Genomic DNA, 22,122 nt, shown 5'->3' with positions numbered 1-22,122 from the left:
CCACTCTCAGGTAAGGAAAATAAAGAGGCGAAGCCTTAGTTGCTTTAGGAGATTATATAATACAGGTGTGACATCAGTGTTTTCAGAATTTGTAAATGTTAAAACAAACTTCTTGATTTACCAAAGCCGCAACCAAAGTACTTTACCTGGATCTTTCAAGACAGAGCTTCTCAGTTCAGACAAATTGACTGATGATAAGACAAACACTTTTCCTCTACAAACTGTGGGGTAGTATGTAGAGAGACCTGTGATTTCTTCCCATACTGCTCTGGAACTACTTCTAATTATACTTTTGTCTTTGTTTGTTTTTGGAGGGGAAGCATTTCTCCTTGCATTGGTTTGCTGGTATGGATGGCCCTTAGATTTTGGCATGAGTGATTATGCAGCCTATTTGAAGAAAACCTGTTTTCAGGACCTTTTTAATTAAATATGGCCTGTTACATGAGTTAAAGGTAAGTTATAAGAGCTCTAGATTCTGCAAGATGCTTGCTTCTTGTAGTTATTTTGCTTGGTGATAATACATTTTCTTTTGTCTGGAGCTTCCTGGACTTTTTGAGAATCCTGATTGTGATGATATAATAGGAGAAAACTTGGGATATAGATAGTATAATTGAGTGTGGTGAATCTTTTGTTATGGAATGCTAGTCTAAGCTTCTGCGTGTTTCCACTAGGGACACACATCAACATATCAGTCTTAAAACATTCTTGGTAGTTAATGCTTGATGTTACTTAAAAATCATCCTACATTCTTGCATTAAAATACATACACGTGGCTGGGCGCGGTGGCTCATGCCTGTAATCCCAGCACTTTGGGAGGCCGAGGCAGGCAGATCCCGAGGTCAGAAGATCGAGACCATCCTGGCTAACACGGTGAAACCTCGTCTCTACTAAAAAATACAAAAAATTAGCCGGGCGTGGTGGCAGGCACCTGTAGTCCCAGCTACTCGGGAGGCTGAGGCAGGAGAATGGTGTGAACCTGGTGGAGCTTGCAGTGAGCCGAGATCGCGCCACTGCACTCCAGCCTGGGCGACAGAGTAAAACTCTGTCTCAAAAAAAAAGAAGAAAAAAAAAAAAAAAGAAAGAAAATACATACATGTCTCATCTAAAACATGGTTGGTCAACAACTTTCTGATTTCCTGATACACATTTTATTAACCGGCTCCTTAAATATATCCATGTTGCATATCATGTTTGACATGCTTTCATTGTAGCTTATAGAATAATTTCAAATAGAATTTTGGTATAAAAATTATGCTACCTTAAAATAGGTTATGAAGTATTTGAGGTATTCTCTTTTTATATGATAGGTAAACTTGGCTTGGAATTAAAAAGATTTTGAAAGTTGCTTAGGGAGCTCCCTGCTTTTGTGAACTCATTATTCCTTAATTATGATGTCAAATTTCAGAAGTTTGTTATTAACATACTGGTATTTTGCTTTTTATAGATTCTTGTAATAGAATATTACAAGTAGAAACTGATTTACATAGATAATTATGTGAAATAGTGCTGCTTGACTAGGATTTTCATGATCTCATTTCAAAGATTAGCAAAAACACCCTTTACCTGGTATGTTTACCTCTGATACTACCTTCACTGATTTCAGCAGGTAGTCAGTTATAATCCATGGATTGAAGTTTTGATTTATTTATTTATTTATTTGAGACAGAGTCTCACTCTGTTGCACAAGCTGGAGTACAGTGGTGTGATCTTGGCTCACTTTAGCCTCTGCCTTCCGGGCTGAAGCGATTCTCCTGCCTCAGCCTCCTGAGTAGCTGAGATTACAGGTGTGGGCCACCACACCTGGCTAATTTTTGTATTTTTGGTAGAGACAGGGTTTCAACATGTTGGCCAGGTTGGTCTCAAACTCCTGACCTCAGGTGATCCGCCCAACTCAGCCTCCCGAAGTGCTGGGATTACAGGTGTGAGCCACCGCACCCCGCCATGGGTTGAAGTTTTTAAATGCATGTTTTCCGGTAGTTAATACATTGCTTGATTCTGTCTTATAATTGCATTTCAGTTCTCTTCATCTTGTCCATACACATAATAATGCTTAGTATATAATAAAGCAAGGTATATTTTCATGGGATTTTTGTAGTGGGAGAATGACATCTGAGCCTGAAATAGGATATTTGTGTTGTAACTTTTTCAGTGTCATATGATACCATTTTTTGACCACTTAGTTGATGCCTCCGAAAGGAAGAGAGAATCAGATCGCTAAAATTTGATGTGTCGTCAGTGTGGATCCTACTCAGTAGTGTCACAACGAGGCTGAAAATCATATTAAGTGCTTTTAGGACAGAAACGTAAACTGCTCAGGTAAAATAACCTTATAAAGAGAAATAAGCATATATTGCAGAGGCCTTGGCTAGGTTCATGATGACACAGGACCTTGTCTGATCATAATGATTTCAGAATTTGAGCTTAAAAATGACACTCTGAAATCCAGTCAGTGTGCCTCACTAGACTTTTCGATTTCAAGATTTTCTGCAGAAAATGTTTTGAAAACTTTGAATACTTAAAAATGGCAGGTGTAGTATTGCACTTTGCTAGTTGCTCAGATACCCTTTTTTATTTGTATAGATATTCTGAGTTCCTTTTTTTTTCTACATGTTGTACGTTGTCGAAAGCTAAAAGGAAACTTATCCTTGGATCACGGAAGGCAGAGGCATTTGGTGAGATGGAAACAAGGATGTGTAAAAATGAGACGACCACCTCTCGGATAAAAAAAAAAACTGCCAGAGTTCTAGGGTTCTAAGTGATGTCCAGGAAGGAGGAGGAATAATATTTATGGAGCATATATTATGGAACACAGTGAGTATAGTACCTGCCTTTAAATGAATACTGTTGGTTTTTTAGGACAGTTGCTTTTTTTTCTTTTTTCTTCAGCTGTGTGCAGTTGATTAACTTGTACAGAGCCTATCACACAATAGATGTTTAAGAAATATTAAGTGAATGAATGAGGCAGCATTGCTAATTTTTGTATAGTGAGACAGTATCTCACAGTCCAGGCTGGAGTTCAGTGGCATTAACATAACTCACTGCAGCCTTGAACACCTGAGCTCAAACGATCCTTTCACCTTATCCTCCAGAGTAGCTGGGACTACAGTCGCGTGTCAACATGCCTGGCTAATTTTAGTTTTCTAATTTTTTTAGAGTTGGGATCTCACTATGTTGCTTAGACTGGTCTTGAACTCCTGGCCTCATGCCATCCTCTTGCCTCAGCTGGTATTGTAGGTGTGAGCCACTGTGCCAGGTACTAATTTTTTTTATGTTAGAAAACAAGTTTTTAGGTATTTTATAGTTACTTCCTTATGACAATATCTCATCAGAATCTAGGCCTATCTGATATCTGACTCCATACGTTTATACCGTGTAGTCAGCCATTCCCAGATAGAGGTCATTTGAGTTACTTAGTGTTTACCAGCACTTGTTTACTACCTTGCGATGATATTTACAGTGTATTTTTGGGTATGGTTTTGGGGTTATTTGGTTGTTGTTAAAACGCCTGTAATCCCGGCACTTTGGGAGGTTGAGGCGGGTGGATCACCTGAGGTCAGGAGTTCGAGCCCAGCCTGGCCAACATGGCGAAACCCTACCTCTACTAAAAATACAAAAATTAGCCTGGCGTGGTGGCAGGCACCTGTAATCCCAACTATGTGGGAGGCTAAGGCAGGAGAATTGCTTGAACCCAGGAGGCGGAGGTTGCAGTGAGCCGAGATCGCGCCAATGGCACTCCATCCAGCTTGAGTGACAGAGGTGAGACTCCCATCTCAAGGTAAAAAAAAAAAAAAAAAGAAATCAGCAACTGCTATTTGAGTTTACAGGAGTGAGAAGTCCTCTCTTGCACGGTGAGATGGGGAACATTTAATTCAATAGAAATATTTGAGACCAGGTATGGTGGCTCAAGCCTGTAATCCCAGCACTTTGCGAGGCTGAGTTGGGTGGATCACCTGACATCAGGAGTTTGAGACTAGCCTGGCCAACATAGCAATACCCTGTCTCAAAGATACAAAAATTACCCAAGCTTGGTGGTGTGTGTCTGTAATCCCAGCTACTCAGGAGGCTGAGGCAGGAGAATCACTTGAACCTGGGCGGCAAAGGTTGCAGTGAGCCGAGACCATGCCACTGCACTCCAGCCTGGGTGACAGAGTGAGACTCCGTCTGGAAAAAAAAAGAAAAAAATGAGATATAAAGTTCAAAGGATGTATTTATTAAGCCAATATAAAGTAAAGAGGTGGGGAATGTTGTAGAAGTATATGTTGATAAAGGGATCAGGTGGTTGTACAATAAGAAGGGGGTTGCAGACATGGAGAAACAGTTCTTCTAGCTCTTCCACTTTCAGTATCATCTGTGTGGGTCACTGGAATCCTTTTTCACAATGCCTGCTTGCCCATGAGTTTAAAGAACTAGTACAGTGTAGAAATGATTAGTAGGAAAAACTTGGTTGGGTTAATTTGCTTTGCTGAGCCGATTCAACTTAAAAAGCGAGGTCCCTACTAAGTGCCCAAGAATCAAGAAGGAGGCTCACATTTGAACTTGATGTTTAGTTAATGTGAATCATTTTCTGTTGAACTAATGAGAATACAGTGACCTTGAGGGTTAGGTTGTACATCTGAATTGTTCGGACTGTTTCCTGTCTTTTGGATGTTTTGTTTGTATAGATATTTTCATTTTATGTTACATCATTTGTTCTTCGGTAGCAAAAATTGAGTTGAAATGATACAGTTCCTGAAATCTATGATTTCATGTTTCGGAGATATGTATCAGGAATAATAGTGTGGGTTCTCATGAGAAAATCTGGATTGCATTACTGTGCTACTTTGGTTTCTTGTCAGAGAAGTTAGTAGTTTAGACCTCCTTCAGAATCCTTTCTTTGGACTTTGTGTTTCTTACGTTGTGCCAGCCTTGATTTTATTTGTCTGTCCTCTATCTTTCTATACCATTTGTTTACACTTAACTCTAGAATTTTTTGATGCATGTTTTCAGTGTACTCTAGTCCTAAAATTGGTTTACATTTAATTATTGGGGAGAATAGCAAGTTGTCGATAGTATCTGTGGTGGCATTAGGGTATTTCTGTTTCAGTTCTTTGGACAGTTTGCTAGTGGAAATAGTCATTGTATTTAGCTCTGTGAGACCCAACTGGCAGATTGCTCTCTCTCTCTCTCTCTCTGTGTGTGTGTGTGTGTGTGTGTGTGTTTCCTTCATGTAGATTGCTGTGTGTGTCTTTTTCTTCATAATTCCCCTTAATTCTGTGTGCTTTGAATGACACTGTTGTTGTTACTGTTGTTTTATATCCATTGTCACATAAAACTCTTATCGTTTATTCTTCCAGGCCAGGGACTGTCCTTATGGGTAGAGATACACTATCTGCAGGAATTTATTTTTTTACGTATTTTTACTAGTTGATGGGAAAGACATTGGGAAAGACCTGGGCTGGATTTGTGATGAGCTGTGTTTACTGAGCATGATGAAGTAAAGCTCAACGTGATTACTCTGAAGTCCAGCCTTACTATCAGTCTAAGGACTCAGGATACAAATACTCAAAACATAAATTCTTAGACTCTAAATTTCACATGGTTTTTCCTATCAGTACAGGTTAAGGATAATGGCGTGCTGTAGGTTTTTCCAGTGCAATACAAGGAAGTTGGTTCTAGATCCTTTAGTACAGTTAATGTTTTGTAGAGTGTGTTCTATGTTCACTGCATTGGTATGTCTCATCTTTGGCATGATCTTGGCTCACTGCAACCTCTGCCTCTTGCATTCAAGCACTTCTTGTCTCAGCCTCCAGAGTAGCTGGGATTACAAGCATGTGCCAACATGCCCGGCTAATTTTTGTATGTTTTTGTGGAGACAGGCTTTGCCATGTTTGCCAGGTTGGTCTGTAAGTGATCCACCTGCCTCAGCCCCACAAAGTGCTGGGATTACATGCGTGAGCCACCGTACCCAGCCACACCTTTGCTTATTTATACTATGCATTTCAAGTGATCATTTCAAGAGAATAAGTACTTAGGAGCTCCTATGCTCTTTTTTTTTTAACCCTGTTGCTTGCATCACCCAGTTCCAACCCTATATGAAAGTTTCATGAGCATGTTTCTGTCACTGAGGCAGCTTCTCCATTTGGCATATAATTGAGAAATTGCTAGTTTGTGGCTGAGACATTGGTTTGAGAGGAGACGTAATTTATATATTTAGCAGAATGCTTAAGTTACATTTACAGAGATTAATTTAATTCTACTTTTAATTAAGTAAACCCTTTGCTGTATCTTTACAAGACGTAGGTGGAGATTTAATTTTGACTCTTAGATTCAGTTAAGGTGATGAAATTGGCATTATATAGTTTTTGATGCTGAGCCCCACGGAGATTAAAAGATTTGCTAAACACCATGCAATTTTTGAATCACATCTCTAATCTCACATTATTCTATACTCTATTTTTTGCTTGTATGATTGATGGGTCTTTCATTATCTGTGATTGACATTCTATGAGTAGGTGCTTTTGCTTTGCCTATAAGTCGTTATTATGAAGGAGGAATGGTGAATAAGAAGGTAATTTAGAAAAGCCTGTATTAAATATACCATGAACATTGAATATAGCAAGATCTTATTCTCTAGTTGTTATCTTAGTTGATAAATTCTGTATGTGTTATGTGTTTGCGTGTACATATGTACATATTAATGATGTGGGTGTTGATACTGTGATCACGTGACAAATGACTGGTTTATAGTGAAAAGCTGTTGGGGTTCAGAGAAATGAACATTCTTCTAAAAGTGAGGTAGATAAGTTATTTTATAGTTCTTGCCTTTGAGTCTCTGTTCTTCTGGTAGAAATGTTAGTGTATTTATAACCTCTCAGATTTGTTTGTTTCTCTTAGTGTTCTTGATCCAGGCAGTTAGCGATATGTTGGATGAATTGAGAAAAATGAGTTTTTCCTTTCCTACTAACTGAATTAGATTAGAAATAAGCAGTTAAGTGAGAAAAATAGGGAATTAGTGCCAGATATGTTGAGGTGTAGTGTTGACAGGGGGTGTTTTACCTTCAGATGTTTGGTGCAACTTAGAGAATGCAGTGGTAGTTGCTGGCCCAGCCCATCCAAACAACCTCATTTGTGGGGTGATACTTCACAGATGACTTAAAATAAATCCCCTGAAAATAAGAATCTCTGGAAGAGATGACACGTGTATGTGTGTGTGTGCACGTGTGTGTGTGTGTGTGTGTGTGTGTTTTGGTGGAGTGGTAGGAGGAGGGTTGGCTTAATGATGAGAATCATTATTTCTTGAATTGGATGACACTTTCCATTCCTGCAAAGGGAGCGTGAGGTCCAGCCTTGCTAATTCATGATCAAAGTAATTTGCTGAGAGTAGTGGAAGGAATGAGTTAGCAGAAGATGGCAAATTGCATTAATGAGTAGTAGGAGAAAACAAATAAGCAAATTTTAATGTGGTTGGAACATGTTCCTGAGTTGTATGAAGGGAGACAGGTAAATTGAGAGTAATGTTATGATTGTTTCATTTGTTGGAAATAAGGAAAACTTGCATGGTTTGAGTTGTGGAACAATAGGTGGTGTATGTTAGGAGTCAGAATTATCATTTAACATGTAAGTTTCTGTTTTACTTCAGATAAAGAATGTCAGCTACCTTTCCCATGTTAGCTTCTATACCTTTTCTTGAGGTGACCATAAATAGGTAATATTGTCTTTTACTGAGATTGTTTTAATTAGCGAAGTGTGCTGATTAAATGTCTTTTCTTGATAAATTATTAGAATGAATAAAGGATGGTATTTCTAGATAGCCTTGGTTAGTCAGTGATTTGTTTAAATTTAGTGTGGATAAGAATCACCTGAGGGCTTTTTAAACACAGTTTACTGGGTCCTGACCTTAGTGTTTCTTGCTTATTAGGTAGAAGTATGAGAAGTTGATTTTTATCAAGTTTCTAGATGCTACAGATCTGGGAACCATACTTAGAGTGCTATTATATGTCTTTTAATGTACACTGATATGGAAAAAGCAATGATACATCATGTTATCGCATATTTTAAAATGTGATCATGACCAGGGAATCTTGAAAGTTGTCTTATGTAATAATGTAAATCATTGTAGAATACCATATATTTTTTTCTTGCAAGGTTATTATTAATAGGAATGACTATTTGTAGCCAGTGTGTTCAAATGCATGGGAGGACGTAAACACTTCATAATTTCCTGGAAATACAGACATATATCACTTAAAATAATACATTTCTAATATAAATTTAAATTATCTACATGATATGAGGAAACAAGCTTATTTTTGATAATTTTCCTAGCAGTGAATCAACTATACCCATTTAAATCTAAATTAAATTAAATTTGAGTAAATTCAGCCATTTCTAAATTCAGTCCATATAAATTCACTTTGGGTAAAAGAAGACAAAATTCCTGAAAACAGTAGATTAAAAAATAACATTTTAAGAGCAGGTATGATCTCAATGAATATAGTGTGGTAATTTCTGCCTAATACCTACCCTTTTGGAGGAAGGAGAGGTAATCCTGTTTGTGTTTAATGTTAATTACTGAACTCTTTATAACTTGTTTTATTTATTTATTGTTTGATTTTAAGCATCTGCTTCTGGTGGATTTACATATGTTGGGTTTGGGAAATTTCAACATACAGGTTGGCATTCCAGTGGCTGTAGTTGTTTCTTGAAATTTAGTACTGTTTTCCAATGATGATTCTCTTTGGGAATAGACTGTTCTCTTTTACTTAAAAACTGTAAAATTAGCCACTTCAGTTGAGACTCCTCCAGGTTTGGAAGTGGTGAAGAATATGGGTATATTCAGATCAAATCAGTCATTCTCTGTGATACAGCAACTGAACAAGAAACCCAGACTTCAAACAAGCAGACTTCTTTGGGTTGGACTGAATAAAATGAGAAGAAATTACAGAGGATTTAAAAATATATATGGCCTAGGAATTATTGAAATTATTTTGGAGGGTGGCAACAAATTTGGGACATTGTACTTTTTGTTTTAATGTCAATTGTGTAATGTGTAACTCTAGTGAGCATGGCTGGATACCGTGGCTTCACATTTTAGGTAGACTGGGTGTTTTATCTACTGAGTGAATTACAGCCTTCGGCAATGATGTCAAGGTAGCAACAAAACCCAAAAAATCCATCCTTTAGAAATTGTTTTAAGTCACAATGATGATACCTTCTTTAAAAGCTTTGACTTACTGAAATAATGCTTTTCATTTGTCCCAGATGAGTACATAGCAGAATTTGGAAATATGGTTCCAAAAGGCTAAATAGACTGACTTTTTTGATATTTTTCCCTTATAGGGAGAAAGAAACATTAATGGTTTATCAGATGCCTTGACTGTACTTTTTACTGCTTTGTCTTCAAGGCCTAGTGTAATAATTAACATCTAGTATGTGTTTGATGGATAGCCAATTTTTGCTTCATTGGTATGTTGTTACCACAGTCATTGGTAGAGTCAATACATGAATGAAGAAAGTATAACAAATTTGCCCTCTAGTAGAGTACAGGCAAAGTATGGCTGTCAGTTTCACCCTGATTTTTTTTCCTCCATTCTTTGTTAGGGTTTAGGTCAAGAACAAGGGCATTTCATTGTACCACATAGCTGAGAGTAGGGAATTGGGACATACTGTCTTGCTTTAAATTAAAGTTGTCTGTTTCATCAAGTAGAGAGGTTCCTAAGATATTGCCAGATTTCTGACTCGGGGTTTGTTAAAAATAGAAAAGGTAGTTCCTTAAGGTTGTATTTTATTGGATGCCTCCACCTGCTTCAGGCTAGCTCACTGGAGAATAAATATTCCAGGTTAAAAAAAAAAAGCATGTGTTCACGTGAACTTGTCCTTTGAGCAAACCTGTTGGAAATCAAGAGGTCATTGCTGTTGGAGAGGATAAGAGGGTGTACTTGTTGGTGTGTTAAGAGTAGTTCACAACATAAAAATAAATGTAAATGCATCTATTATATTTGGGTTGGCAAAATATATTGGTTATTTACTCTGTTGATTCCTGTAGTGTACATAAATATGATCTACAACTCTGTGAACAAAAAGACTTGAAAAATTGTTCTGAAAATGGACAAATCATGAACAGATAATTGAACAAGAAAATAAGCAGAAAGTAAATTTGTGAAATAGTTCAAACTCATTTACATTCAGAAACATCTTTTTAAAATCACTGTGATACATTCGACTGTCAATTCTGAAGAGACGTATAAAGGAGATGCCAGCTAAGGAGCAAGGAAACAGCTTTCATTCATGGGCTAAATTGCAGCTTAAAAAAGATGGACCAGGATTATTTCCTTTAGAAACTTACTGTACAAAAGATACTGTTCACCCCATTAGATAACTGATTTGAAGTTACTCTTCCATGTGAGGGCTTTGTCATCTTAACTGTATTCACATACTTTCAACTGTTCCCCTTGCTGCTAACCTCAGGTTCTTTAATTCATCTATCTGGCAGAGCTGATTTGGGGAAAACAAGACAAACCTTGTCAGGTTTTCTTAATAAACAAGCAGTTGTCATGTTTCAAGAGTTTTAGAAATGAGCAATAATCAAGGAAGAGGACAACGATTGCATATGTTTATAATATTTAGAACATCTTTTGCCACAATAAACACTGGAAACCACCCACTTGTGGACACCAAACATTTGGATTTGTATATTTTGTGGCATTCCCTCACTCTAATCCTCTCATCCTTAAAAATTTTCAGAAATTTTTGCAGCAAGAAACACTGATTGCAACATATGATTTAGGGTAGATTTATGAACCATTTTTTCACTGAAATACATCAACAGGAGTGAGTAGTCTGAGTGACCACCCCAGCATGGAGAAAATTGTAGTTTACAGATTCTTCTGGAGCATTTTTATTTCTAGACTGCGGTGGAAGTCTAAACCCCCTTGGAGATGTCTGCCTTAAAGGGTCTTTGGCCAGGGTCCTCTGTAGAGCCATAGTCCAGATCTACTCTATTTGTGTGCTCCTTACAGCATCAGAACAGCAACTCTCAATCCGGATTCATCCCCAAAATGCCGTCTGAGTCACAGCGTGGCAGGTGCATAAAGAATTATCTACTGAATTGAGAAACATTTCAAATATATAAAACTTGAAATATTTTGGGTAGTCTGTACAAACTCAAGTTGACAAGCCAACCCTGCAGGAATATATGGATAGAAGGGGAAGGATAACATTTGTTGAATTCAGCTACATGCCTCATCAGCTAGAAAACCTTGGAAGAAAGAAAGATAGATTGATACTTGCCTGAACTTCATCAACCAATAATATTTTTTTTTCTTGCTGTGGAGAGTCCACTCGCCTTTGGAAGATTTACCAGTAAAAGCCCTGCACATGATATACTTGTGTGCACATGCAATAAGGACATCATTCCCCAACTCCTGCTAGCATTGTGAAAGAGCTCCAAATATTCAAATAATATAAACTTTTTTTCGTGGACATTTAGCTTACGAGTTTGTTTAAATATGTGGGAAAATTATGTTTAGATAATAGTATTGAAATGAGAATATAAGATACACATTGAATGATAAATGTGTATGAATTGTTCATTGTGCCTTAGGTAAGCCAGACAGTGAAATTAAATGTGTAATAGTTGTATTTTTTTGCATAATCTTGGAATGTAATTAGTTAAAAGCAAACACTTAGATTTTGAACATGAATCTGTTAAGCTTGTTAATGTAGTTGCTGTGGCTAAATAAGTGGTTTCCTAGGGAAGCTTCTATTTGCTAGAATTTTATTCTGGAACAGTTGTTAGAAAGGAATTCTCAGGTCACCTTTTAAAGATATACACAATTCTGTATTCACTTTTTGAGTGCATAAGGGTAATAGAAAATGACATGGGAAGCGTTAATTAGAAAAAAAGGCATTTTGTTTATGTGCATTTGAGGATACAGCGTTTGAAGTTTCTAAATAATTGTTTTATGACATTTTCTTGGTACATAGATATTGCTAACAATTAGTTTGCTGAAGTATGTAGAAACATTTTAAGAAATGATTTTAGAAATATAATTGTTAAAGTACCTCTGAGTGATGTATATTAAAAATCCTTTTATTTTGGTTTATTGCTATGGATGTTTTTCTGGGGGAACTTAATGTATACAACTTCTAACTAAGAAGTTTTATTAATGCTGCTTTATGTATGAAAGTCATGGATGTGGATGTTATTTTGTCAGTGGTCTTTCTGTTAAAATTTACGTGGTGTAAGATTTTCTTTTCATGATGGAATTGCCAAAAAGGCCAGCCTCTAGAACACTTACATGTTAAGGGTTGGGTGGGATTTGTATTACTTTGTGTATATAACCGACAGGATTGTGTTACTGAATCTTAACCAGTATAGAAATGGCTGACATTTTGCATTTTGGGGGACATTAAATTGTTACACAATGATGTCATTGGTTACTGATAGGAGTGTCTAGACTCTTAGATGGCTTTGTTAGTATTAGGCAAATATTAGATGTGGATTTAGGAGATAAGAGGGTGGGGTGTTGGAGCCCTGTGTGCATATGAGCATATGTTGCAGGGCCTCCAGACTTAAATCCACGTGAAGATGGTGGTGGTGGTCTTACATATATGTTAACATTACATTGTAAACAGGTAGACTACTTTCCTTTTGCTAGTGGGAGTGTTAAATCACCTCTCAGAACATTAATTCATTAAATTGCCCCTAAACATTAATTGATTGCTGGTGGATATGCTAAATATTTTTAACATCTATTTTTCTAAATGTATAGATGTCATTTTTAATTCATAGGGGATAGAACCAGTTTTGCTTGCAAAAAGCAAACTGCTCACTGGATCATTGGGCTTAATTTTTAGGTTGTGGTAGATATAATAGAAATGTTCTTACAATTTGTAGTATAATACTATATATCTCTATAAACATATATGTGACTGTTTTTCTGACAGATGCAACATGGTGGAAATGTCATCATAAATGTCAGTCTGCCTTTGTTTATAGTTTTCAGATGTGTATATGCAGTTTTTTATACAACAGAAAAATTGCCACGAGTCAAATAGCATAGGTTAGAAAAGTTCTCATTTGCCAAAAAAATGTGACTTTCATAATAGTGAGTTGTTTTTGATTTAAAATGTTTCTATCTGTAGAGGCATTTTATAAGTTTTTATGGGGATACTAGCAATGGGATGTGAAACCTGAGTTCATTAGATCATTGGGTGATAATGGAACCCTTACGTGTATACAATATACATGGTTATATGTTTTTTAAAGCATAGGAGCTATTATGTCTGCATGGTTCTAAATATATATACACACACGTAAACACATATCTATATATCTATCTATATAGATAGATAGATAAATACATACATATGTAGTGAAAGCTTTTGTTCCCTCCCTCACATAGGCAGATTATTTATGTGTGTAAATGAGCAGCTGAAGGGGAATTTTGTTACATGTGTATAAGACAGTCACAATATATAATTGTTTTGCTTTAATTGTTTAGTCTTTGATTTGTAGGAATTGCCAACACATATATTTGTGTGTATGCAGGTTTATATATAAATACATATCACTGTATAAACAACATTTATTGTCATAGGATAGAAATATTCTTAAGTTGCCAGAGATACTGTATGGCTGCTAAATGTATAGTAGAAAAATGTTACCTTTTGCTTTTTAGCATCTGCATACAGATTACTAATAGGCGTATATTGTGACCAGTAAACCACTAGACAAGGGCATAAACACTTTAGTTTGATCAGTAGAATTGCTATGCCATGTTTAAATGGGATTTATTTGGTTGATGCAGAATATATAATTGTATCTAGAAGATAAATATTACAACAATATTTTTTAATATGCAATTTCTGTCATATTTTTGGAAATATATTTTTATTCAAAAGTAGAATCATTGTTGCCAATAGAGTTAGCATCTTTGTGTGCTTGTGAGGTTTGATTTTGAGGGTTTTCTTGGTTTTGTTTTGGGTTCTGGAGTTCTAAAAAATGAGATTGTCTTTGTCTAAACAATTTTTATATAAAAATGTACATTTTTGTATTATTTTTTCTTATTCCAACCTAATTGGTGGCTTGTCCCTTCCTGTGTTTATTGGGCTGTTGGGTGCCTGGATAGAGCTGGAGACCATTTAACTGCTGTATGAATCATAGATAAGCGTCTTGAATAACATCGGAATTTCCTAGGTATGTAGAAACACCCACCATGCACATATATGAACATACAGAATATATGAATGTTAAAATATGGTGAAAACAATCTTTTGCCAATAGAAGTGTTCACCTTTATTTTTAAAAAAATTTGGTGTGTATGTAGAGGTTTATTTGATTGTTAGTTGTGTCCATGTATAATATGTCATCTACCTTTACAGACGTGCAGAAATTTGTTGTATTTGGTGGATATATTTTACTTAAAACTATAGGGCAGAAGCTTTTTATGTTTGTTGAAGTGAAATGGCATACCAAACCTGTGTGGTAGAGTGGGATTTTTAGATTGCTGTGTGTACAGTCAGGTTATATCTTTAAAACACCTATTCCTTATATATTAATATGTAGACATTGCTGATACATATGTATGTAAAAATCAGAGTATTTTTATTAATATAGGCATTAGCTTCTTGATTCACTTGTTTGTTGGGAAGCACGTGGAGAAGGATGTTGAATACTTTGTCATTTCATCTCTGTGATGTATAGTTGTCATGTCAACCCTCCTATCTGCGGGTTTTGCATCTGCAAGCACATGCAGCTGGAAAGTACAGCATTGGCAGAATCTGAAACCCGAGTAAAGAGCACCTCATTTTCATAACCATGGGTTCTGAAGAGCTAAGGGAGTAGAGGATGCACTGATTTTGGTATAGGGGTACAGTACAGGTACAAATCCCCGATGGATATCACTAGACAACTGTACAATCCTCTTTAGCTTTTTTTTTTGTTTTATAGACGTGTGGACGTGCATATATTGCAAGCATCACTTTGTTAAACTATGCTTAACCCTGCAAATGATTTTAAGAGCTCTGTGTGGGTGGCTTTCTTGGGTTTACTATTAAATATCTGTGTTTATCATAGTTGTTCTATAACATTTCAACTTTGTAAATATGTAGTTTGTTGATAAAGAGGATAGAGACATTTTTCTTTTGTTGATAGATTGTTCTTTCCCCTTTGCTTAGTCTTCATTGTGTTGCTGGGATTGTAAAAGACAAATTACTTGCACATATTTAAGCTTATATATTAAATGTATATATGCTGTCATGTTAGAGAGGGAGAGTGGTTCCCTCCCCCACATTTTGATTTAAAAGTAAAAATTTTTATTAAATTGTTTGGGTCAGTTTCATGTAAGAATAATCTCTATATTGAATGGTATATCTTGGCCGGGTGGGGAGGCTCACGCCTGTAATCCCAGCACTTTGGGAGGCCGAAGGGGGCAGATCACGAGGTCAGGAGTTCGAAACCAGCCTGGCCAATATGGTGAAACCCCGTCTCTACTAAAAATACAAAAACTAGCCGGGCGTGGTAGTGCACATCTGTAATCCCAGCTACTCGGCAGTCTGAGGCAGAAGAATAGCTTGAACCCAGGAGGCAGAAGTTGCAGTGAGCCAAGATCGCGCCACTGCACTCCAGCCTGGGCGACAGAGTGAGACTCCCTCTCAAAAAAAAAAAAAAGGTATATCTTATTTTCTTTGATGTACTGAGGTTCATGATGCAATTCATTCTTAAGCATATACTATAGAATCTTTAAATTATATGGTTCTGTGTTCATTTGTGGCATGACAATAACCAAGACAATTTAGTAAATAATCAGCAAATGAAATATTTAATTTTGAACATCTAGTATTTCTAGATGTATAGAGAGTCTCACGAAGTAGATTTTTTAAGTATCTTGTTGTAAATTTGTTAGTACTGTTGTCTTTTGCAATTAACGTGGCAATGAAATTGATTATTGATACACAGGCTCTTGGAGCTAAACAAAATTTATCATGTTTTAATTTGGATATTAAAAGGAGGAAATGAAAAGAGACTCTCTACATTTTACCTGTTATTATATAGCTTACCATTATATCAGATATGAATTGCTTTTTTTTAAAAAACGTAGATTAAATGTCATGTAAATGCATTTAGTCTTTCCAGATACACTTCCTGATATCATAATTTTTATTTCCTGTTAATATTCAAGATATAAATGACTTCATTAAAGAGATTTTCTACTACCTCTAGGAACTATACAATATTCTGTATGTGTTCCCTTGGTTGCATGACAATATTCAAGACAACTTTGTAAATAATAGATAAAAAATTTTAATTTTTAACATCTAGTCTTTCTAGATGTATAGAGTCTCACAAAGTATAATTTTGTAAATAAGTCATTGTAAAATTTCATGGTTTCATTGTGTTTTGCAAATGTCTTGGCAAAGAACTTGATAAAATTTTGGGCTTCTTGACCTATACATATTTTGGTATCTCTTTATTGGGTTGTTTAGTGTAAGGAAAAAGTTGGAAGAATGTATTTTCAACTTTGAATTGTAATCAGAAAGAAAACATATTTTAACCATTGTTCAGTGCTTCTGTTATATATTAAAAACTTCAGTCTTAATTTTTTAGTTACATTGTTGATAGGGCATTATATAAATATACTTTTATAGTCATTGTAGGAAATGTCTTTTATAAGGAAATATTTCTTCTACCTCTGAATTACACAGTTTTGTGTTTACTTGGACTGCATGGCAACATTCAAAAAACACTTTGAATAACAGATAAAAATGACATTTTCTAAAGCTCTAGGTTTGCTAGATGCATGAAGTCTCAACAAAGTATAAATTTGTAAATATTTCATTGTAAAATATCATAAATTGACTCCTTCAAGTGTTCAGTAGTACAATAGGTAATCAATAATTGGCCTCTTGGGACTGACTGTAACATTTTGGTGTTTGTGTGTTTTGAGACAGAGCAATAGATTGCCTCCATATCTTTTAAACATTCAGGTCTCTTGTATAAGAAAAATAACCATTGTGGGGTTTTTGTGCATCTTATACTAATACGAAACAAACAAAACCCCCTGGATATTTTATCTTTAGAAAGATAGAGGAAGACAGGAGAAGGGAATGGTCATTGTAAATTAGATAGATGTATTGAGTGTTAGAAGATTATTTAAATAATTGTTCTTTTGTTATTTGTACTCTTTGCAAATTTATTTAAATGCATATTCATGTATATCATAAGTATATATTCACATGCATGTCTAAATTTAATTTAGTGGCATAGATCTATCTCAGGGGTATTAATCTTTCATTCGTGTACTGATTTGTGTTTTATTTTCATTAAAAAAATTGTGGAACCAGTGGCTGGGCATGGTGGCTCATGCCTGTAATCCCAGCACTTTGGGAGGCTGAGGCGGGTGGATCACCTGAGGGTCAGGAGTTCGAGACCAGCCTGGCCGACATGGTGAACCCCCGTCTCTACTAAAACTACAAAAATTAGCTGGGCATGGTGGTAGATGCCTGTAATCCCAGCTACTCGGGAGGCTGAGACAGGAGAATTGCTTGAACCCTGGAGGTGGAGGTTGCAGTGAGCCGAGATTGCACCATTGCACTCCACCCTAGGCAACAAGAGCAAAACTCTGTACAAAAAAATAAAAATAAAAAAAAAATTGTGGAACTAGTGTTTTATTTCTAAGCTTGCAGATATTTCTAGAATTCCACTTACTGTTACATCTAAATGTATGCTGATTTTTCGTTAAATAATAAGCACGTCTGTAAACATTTTCTTTTCTAACCTCTTTCCATATTTATATGAGTATAGAAAAACTGTGGTTATGAATATTTTTTACTTTTTGATAGCTTTTAAAAACTATCAGAAATGTGATAATCAGATAGATTTCAAGTTTACTTACGGTGTAAATTAGGAAAATTTTTATAAAGATTCTATCCAGTATTGATCAAAAGTATAAATTGTGTGTCTTTTTAAGCAGCAGTTTGGCAATGAGAATCAAATTGATACTATGTAAAAGTTTTGAAATGTTATAGCTGGCTACTGGGGTTTTTATCTATTCCAATTCTCGAAAATTTACCAAATATAGGTTGGCTGTAAAATCATAACTATCCGAGGTATCTGTCAATAAATCAAAGATTGCAATGATTATAGCTTCTTTAACATGAATGTAATTCTAACAGTAAAAAATTTCTATATGGAATATGTTTTGTAGTCCTAAATTGATATTTTATATCATTTTTCAGTGAACAAGTAGTTGTTTACAGGTGTCTGTGCATATGTCTCTAGTTTTTCTAACTAAAATATTAATAGTTAAGTCTAAAAATATGAATTATACGTGGGGCTTGTCATTCTGACATTTAATACTTCAGCGTGGTGATAATGGTGATATAATATACTGTTTGAAATTGTAACACGAGTTAAAATCAAAAGATTGATATGTACATATTTGTATATTGCTACATGACAAAAATCTAGGAAGAATATGATTCACATGAAAATTCTTTGGAAGGACATGACAGACTTTTAACAGTCCTGTATAGTGAAAGGAGAATAGAACGACTACTTCTGCTTTCTGTATCTGAAATTTTCAAAAGCTATTTCAAAATGAACATTTAAACAACAGGAAATTTTAGAGACAACCACTTTGTGCCTGTCTTCATCCTTGACATTCAACATCCTAGGAACAATGGGCTGTTGTATTCAACTTCTTATTCCCAACAGCCATTATGAGTGGTTTTTGATTGATCTCACAAAGAGCATGTGATTTAGACATTAATGCAGCGACTACCATGAAACAGAGTATTGGATTACCTAAGGAAAGAAGCAGAAGATGGAATTTGAGGTAGGTGTCAAACAGTGAAATTTCGTTTGAGAAACAGATAAGTGAAAGAAAATAGTAACTGAAACATTCATTCTATAAGGAGAGTACATTTTAATACTGGCGATACTATATTTGTGGGTACTGACTAGATCAAGATGTTAGAGGAGGTGTCTCTTGGGATAAGTTGGAAGTTATCCTTCATAAATTTGGTATAAACTGAAAACAGATTGCTTCTTTCCTTTTAAAGTGGTTGAGTTTCTGATGGGTTTAAAGTAGGCCTTTGGGGATTTATAGATCATTCAAAATTAGCAGAGGAAAATTTTAAATATTCTCTGCATCTTTCTAAAAGGTGTGGTTTAAAGTTGGTGAGAAAGTGAAATGGTTGCTGGTTGAACTTGATTTTCTCTATTCACTATGCCTGGCTAGCCTAAAATTATCCTAATGGGTATGTTCAGGTGCCTGATTAGTATCTAAATGTTTCTGTATTGGATACTGTTTTTCTTAGGCAATCAGGATGAGTGAAAAATTTATTTGCAGCTGACCTGCAAATGGAATCATCAGGAACATCCCTTTCTCATGGAGTCCCTTAATTTACAAGTTAACTGCAAACATAGGTAAGAAGGTTCTGGTGCTATTTGGGGGTGAGGTATTGGTGAGGTTTTGCCTAAGCTCAGGAAAATAATACTGGTACAGGTGTATTTCTTGGCCACCTTGGAATTATCAAATGAGTTAGTCTTTAAAATATATTTTATCAAAGTGAAGGTATAGTTTGGTTCCCAGACCAAACTGAGGGTCGGGCTGCTATTTCTCGTGCCCCAATAATGAGATGCAGATGAACAGGGGAGGAAGAGTTAGAGCTAGTTATAGGAAGAAGGCCTGGAAATTGTCACCACACCAACACAAAATTACAAAGTTTTTCAGAACTTATATACCTTCTAAGCTATATGTGTACATGTAAGTGTGTAGCTAAAGACATAAGTGATCTGTAACTAAGGTCTGAGTCTTCGAGACCTTCCTTTGGAGCCTCAGTACATTTACATTAATTTAAATGGGTCCGGGTGCTGAGGTGATTACCATTATCTTGTTTCCTACTAAATCATGGAGGTTTGGGGAGTTCCTTTAGAACCCCAATAAACTTGTTTGTGGAGGCCTGGAGAGTTTCTTCAGACCCCTAATAAAACTTGTTTAATCGTGCTTTAAGGTTCAAGAGAGGCCTAGGTAAAACTTGGTGGGCTTTTGTGACTTTCCAACCTTTGTATAACAAAATGTCTCTTTCAGCTTTTAGTATTTAACTTAACCACTCCGTCAATACTGAAACAGTTGTTATGGAGGCCTGCATTAGTGGGACCTGGCCTGCCACAGGTGTGCGCGCACACACAGATGAGAGTACCTTTAATTAGTTTACTTATCTATGGTCAAACACGACAATATAACTAATAAAAGAAATGACCAGGCATCTAATTACTAGAAATTATAAAATTGACAATATGTGTGTTTTCATAAATGTACAGTTTTCACAAAATGTTTTCACATACAGTTCTTTGATAAAGGGTGAAGTTCATGGAAACCACAGAAAGATGCTGATACTGTAAACTATTAAAGTCATTACTGAGGTTGTAAGTTGACTTTGCTATAGGATTGATAATGGGAAGTGTTTCTAAATGTTAACATAACCTGTAATAAAGTTCAACATGAGCATTCACTTAACCTGCCACCTTAGCTGTTTCATTAGAGTGGTATATATCTCACCTTACAGTGTTTCTTCTTTTTCCTTGTCAGGAGATGATAGTTCCAAGAAGGAACATTTTATCGTCTTTGTTTTTAATCTCAAGAATGGTACCTACCATCAGTGAATGACCTGTTGCAGTGCTTTCATTGAAGTGTTCTTCATTCCCTCAGCAATATGATTGTAAGGGCAGTTGAGTGCTAACTTGACTGGGAGAGGGGCGGTTTGGTTAGACAGGACTTGATATATTCTGTTTTTCATAAGCTCGATGTTTTTTTCTGGCAGCTACTTGACATTCAGATCTTATTGGTTACATATTGCTATCTAATAAATTATCCTGAAACAGGGGCATAAAACAATATTGTTATGTCCATGGATTCTGTTGGTCTGACCATGCCCAGGACAGTTTAGGAATTGTATCCTCTCCAAAGTTTCATTGTAGCTTCTGTGTTTTTAGTATAGTTACTATTTCTTTCTCATCAAATAGGCTGAACTCCTTTTGTTATTATCATTTAAATATTTAGGTATTGTTGTCATGTATATTGTGCATAAATGCATGTATACTGCAGGTAATAATTCTGTATGTGAACAAGTGACCTAGAGGTAAAGGAATCCAAATACAGAGACGTGTGGATAATGTGGGAGAGGTCAGTTTTTCACAAGACATAGGAAAGAGGCTGGGCACGGTGGCTCCTGCCTGTAATCCCAGCACGAGGCCGAGGTGGGTGGGTCGGTCACTTGAGGTCAAGAGTTCAAGAACAGGCTGACCAACATGGTGAAACCCCGTCTCTACTAAAAATACAAAATTAGCTGGGTGTGGTAGTGTAATCCCAGCTACTTGGGAGGCTGAGGCAGGAGAATCGCTTGAACCCGGGAGGTGAAGATTGCAGTGAGCCAAGATCACACCATTGCACTCCAGCCTGGGCAACAAGAGTGAAACTCCATCTCAAGAAAAACAAACAACAACAACAACAAAAAAGAAGGAAAGAGCTAACATCTGACCTCCTTTATTATTAGAATACTCCAAAAGGAATTTTGATCCACATGCTCTTTCTTCATAATAGAATGAATGTTGCATGTCATTTTACAGACAAATTTTATTAGTTCTTGCTGATGATATAAACTTTGCTTCTAACCTTTTCCCATTTTCCCAACTGTGTCTCTCAGGTGATGACTGAAAAAGGGAAACTGTGCCACTATTTGTACCATCATTTTCACCAAAATCTAAAAATGCTTTTTATGACGTATGGAGACATTCTTCATGTTTGTTTCAGTGGACACTGCTTGCAGATGTAAAAAACTGAGAAAACTCACTTTTGGAAAGTGACCTAAAGAGTGTCATTGAAGTGAATTTTAAGTAGGCACGATGATTGTTTTCATGGTTGCTGTTGGATCATATCTCAGGAGCTGGAATGACAGACATTATTGAACAAAGAAATCAGGATAGTGGAACTTAAAGGGCTTCATCTCAGTGCTTTCATAAGTATGAAGTGCATATATTTATAATTTTCACTAATCACAGGGTAAATATAAAATTGATTCATTAAAAATGTTTCATAAGAATTCAAAGGACATAGAATTTTGTGAAATGTAGTATTT

At 36.0% G+C, this 22,122-nt stretch overlaps 3 non-coding genes across 3 annotated transcripts; all 3 read left to right on the top strand.

The window, feature by feature from the left end:
- Window positions 1–2,368: 2,368 nt before the first annotated feature.
- Window positions 2,369–2,443, top strand: LOC112437353 (small nucleolar RNA SNORD107). Its single transcript, XR_003025975.1, has one exon. It is a non-coding gene; the product is annotated as a small nucleolar RNA SNORD107 (small nucleolar RNA).
- A 2,993-nt stretch (window positions 2,444–5,436) lies between these two features.
- Window positions 5,437–5,503, top strand: LOC112437343 (small nucleolar RNA SNORD64). The gene has a single exon (XR_003025966.1). It is a non-coding gene; the product is annotated as a small nucleolar RNA SNORD64 (small nucleolar RNA).
- A 1,747-nt stretch (window positions 5,504–7,250) lies between these two features.
- LOC112437352 (small nucleolar RNA SNORD108) lies at window positions 7,251–7,321 on the top strand. Its single transcript, XR_003025974.1, has one exon. It is a non-coding gene; the product is annotated as a small nucleolar RNA SNORD108 (small nucleolar RNA).
- The last annotated feature ends 14,801 nt before the right edge of the window (window positions 7,322–22,122 follow it).

This window comes from Pan paniscus, chromosome 16 (genome assembly GCF_029289425.2).
Source record: "Pan paniscus chromosome 16, NHGRI_mPanPan1-v2.0_pri, whole genome shotgun sequence".
In the NCBI taxonomy this organism is placed as follows: Eukaryota; Metazoa; Chordata; class Mammalia; order Primates; family Hominidae; genus Pan; species Pan paniscus.
The sequence above is the reverse complement of the archived record's forward strand: the minus strand, read 5'-3'. Positions and strand labels throughout refer to the sequence as shown.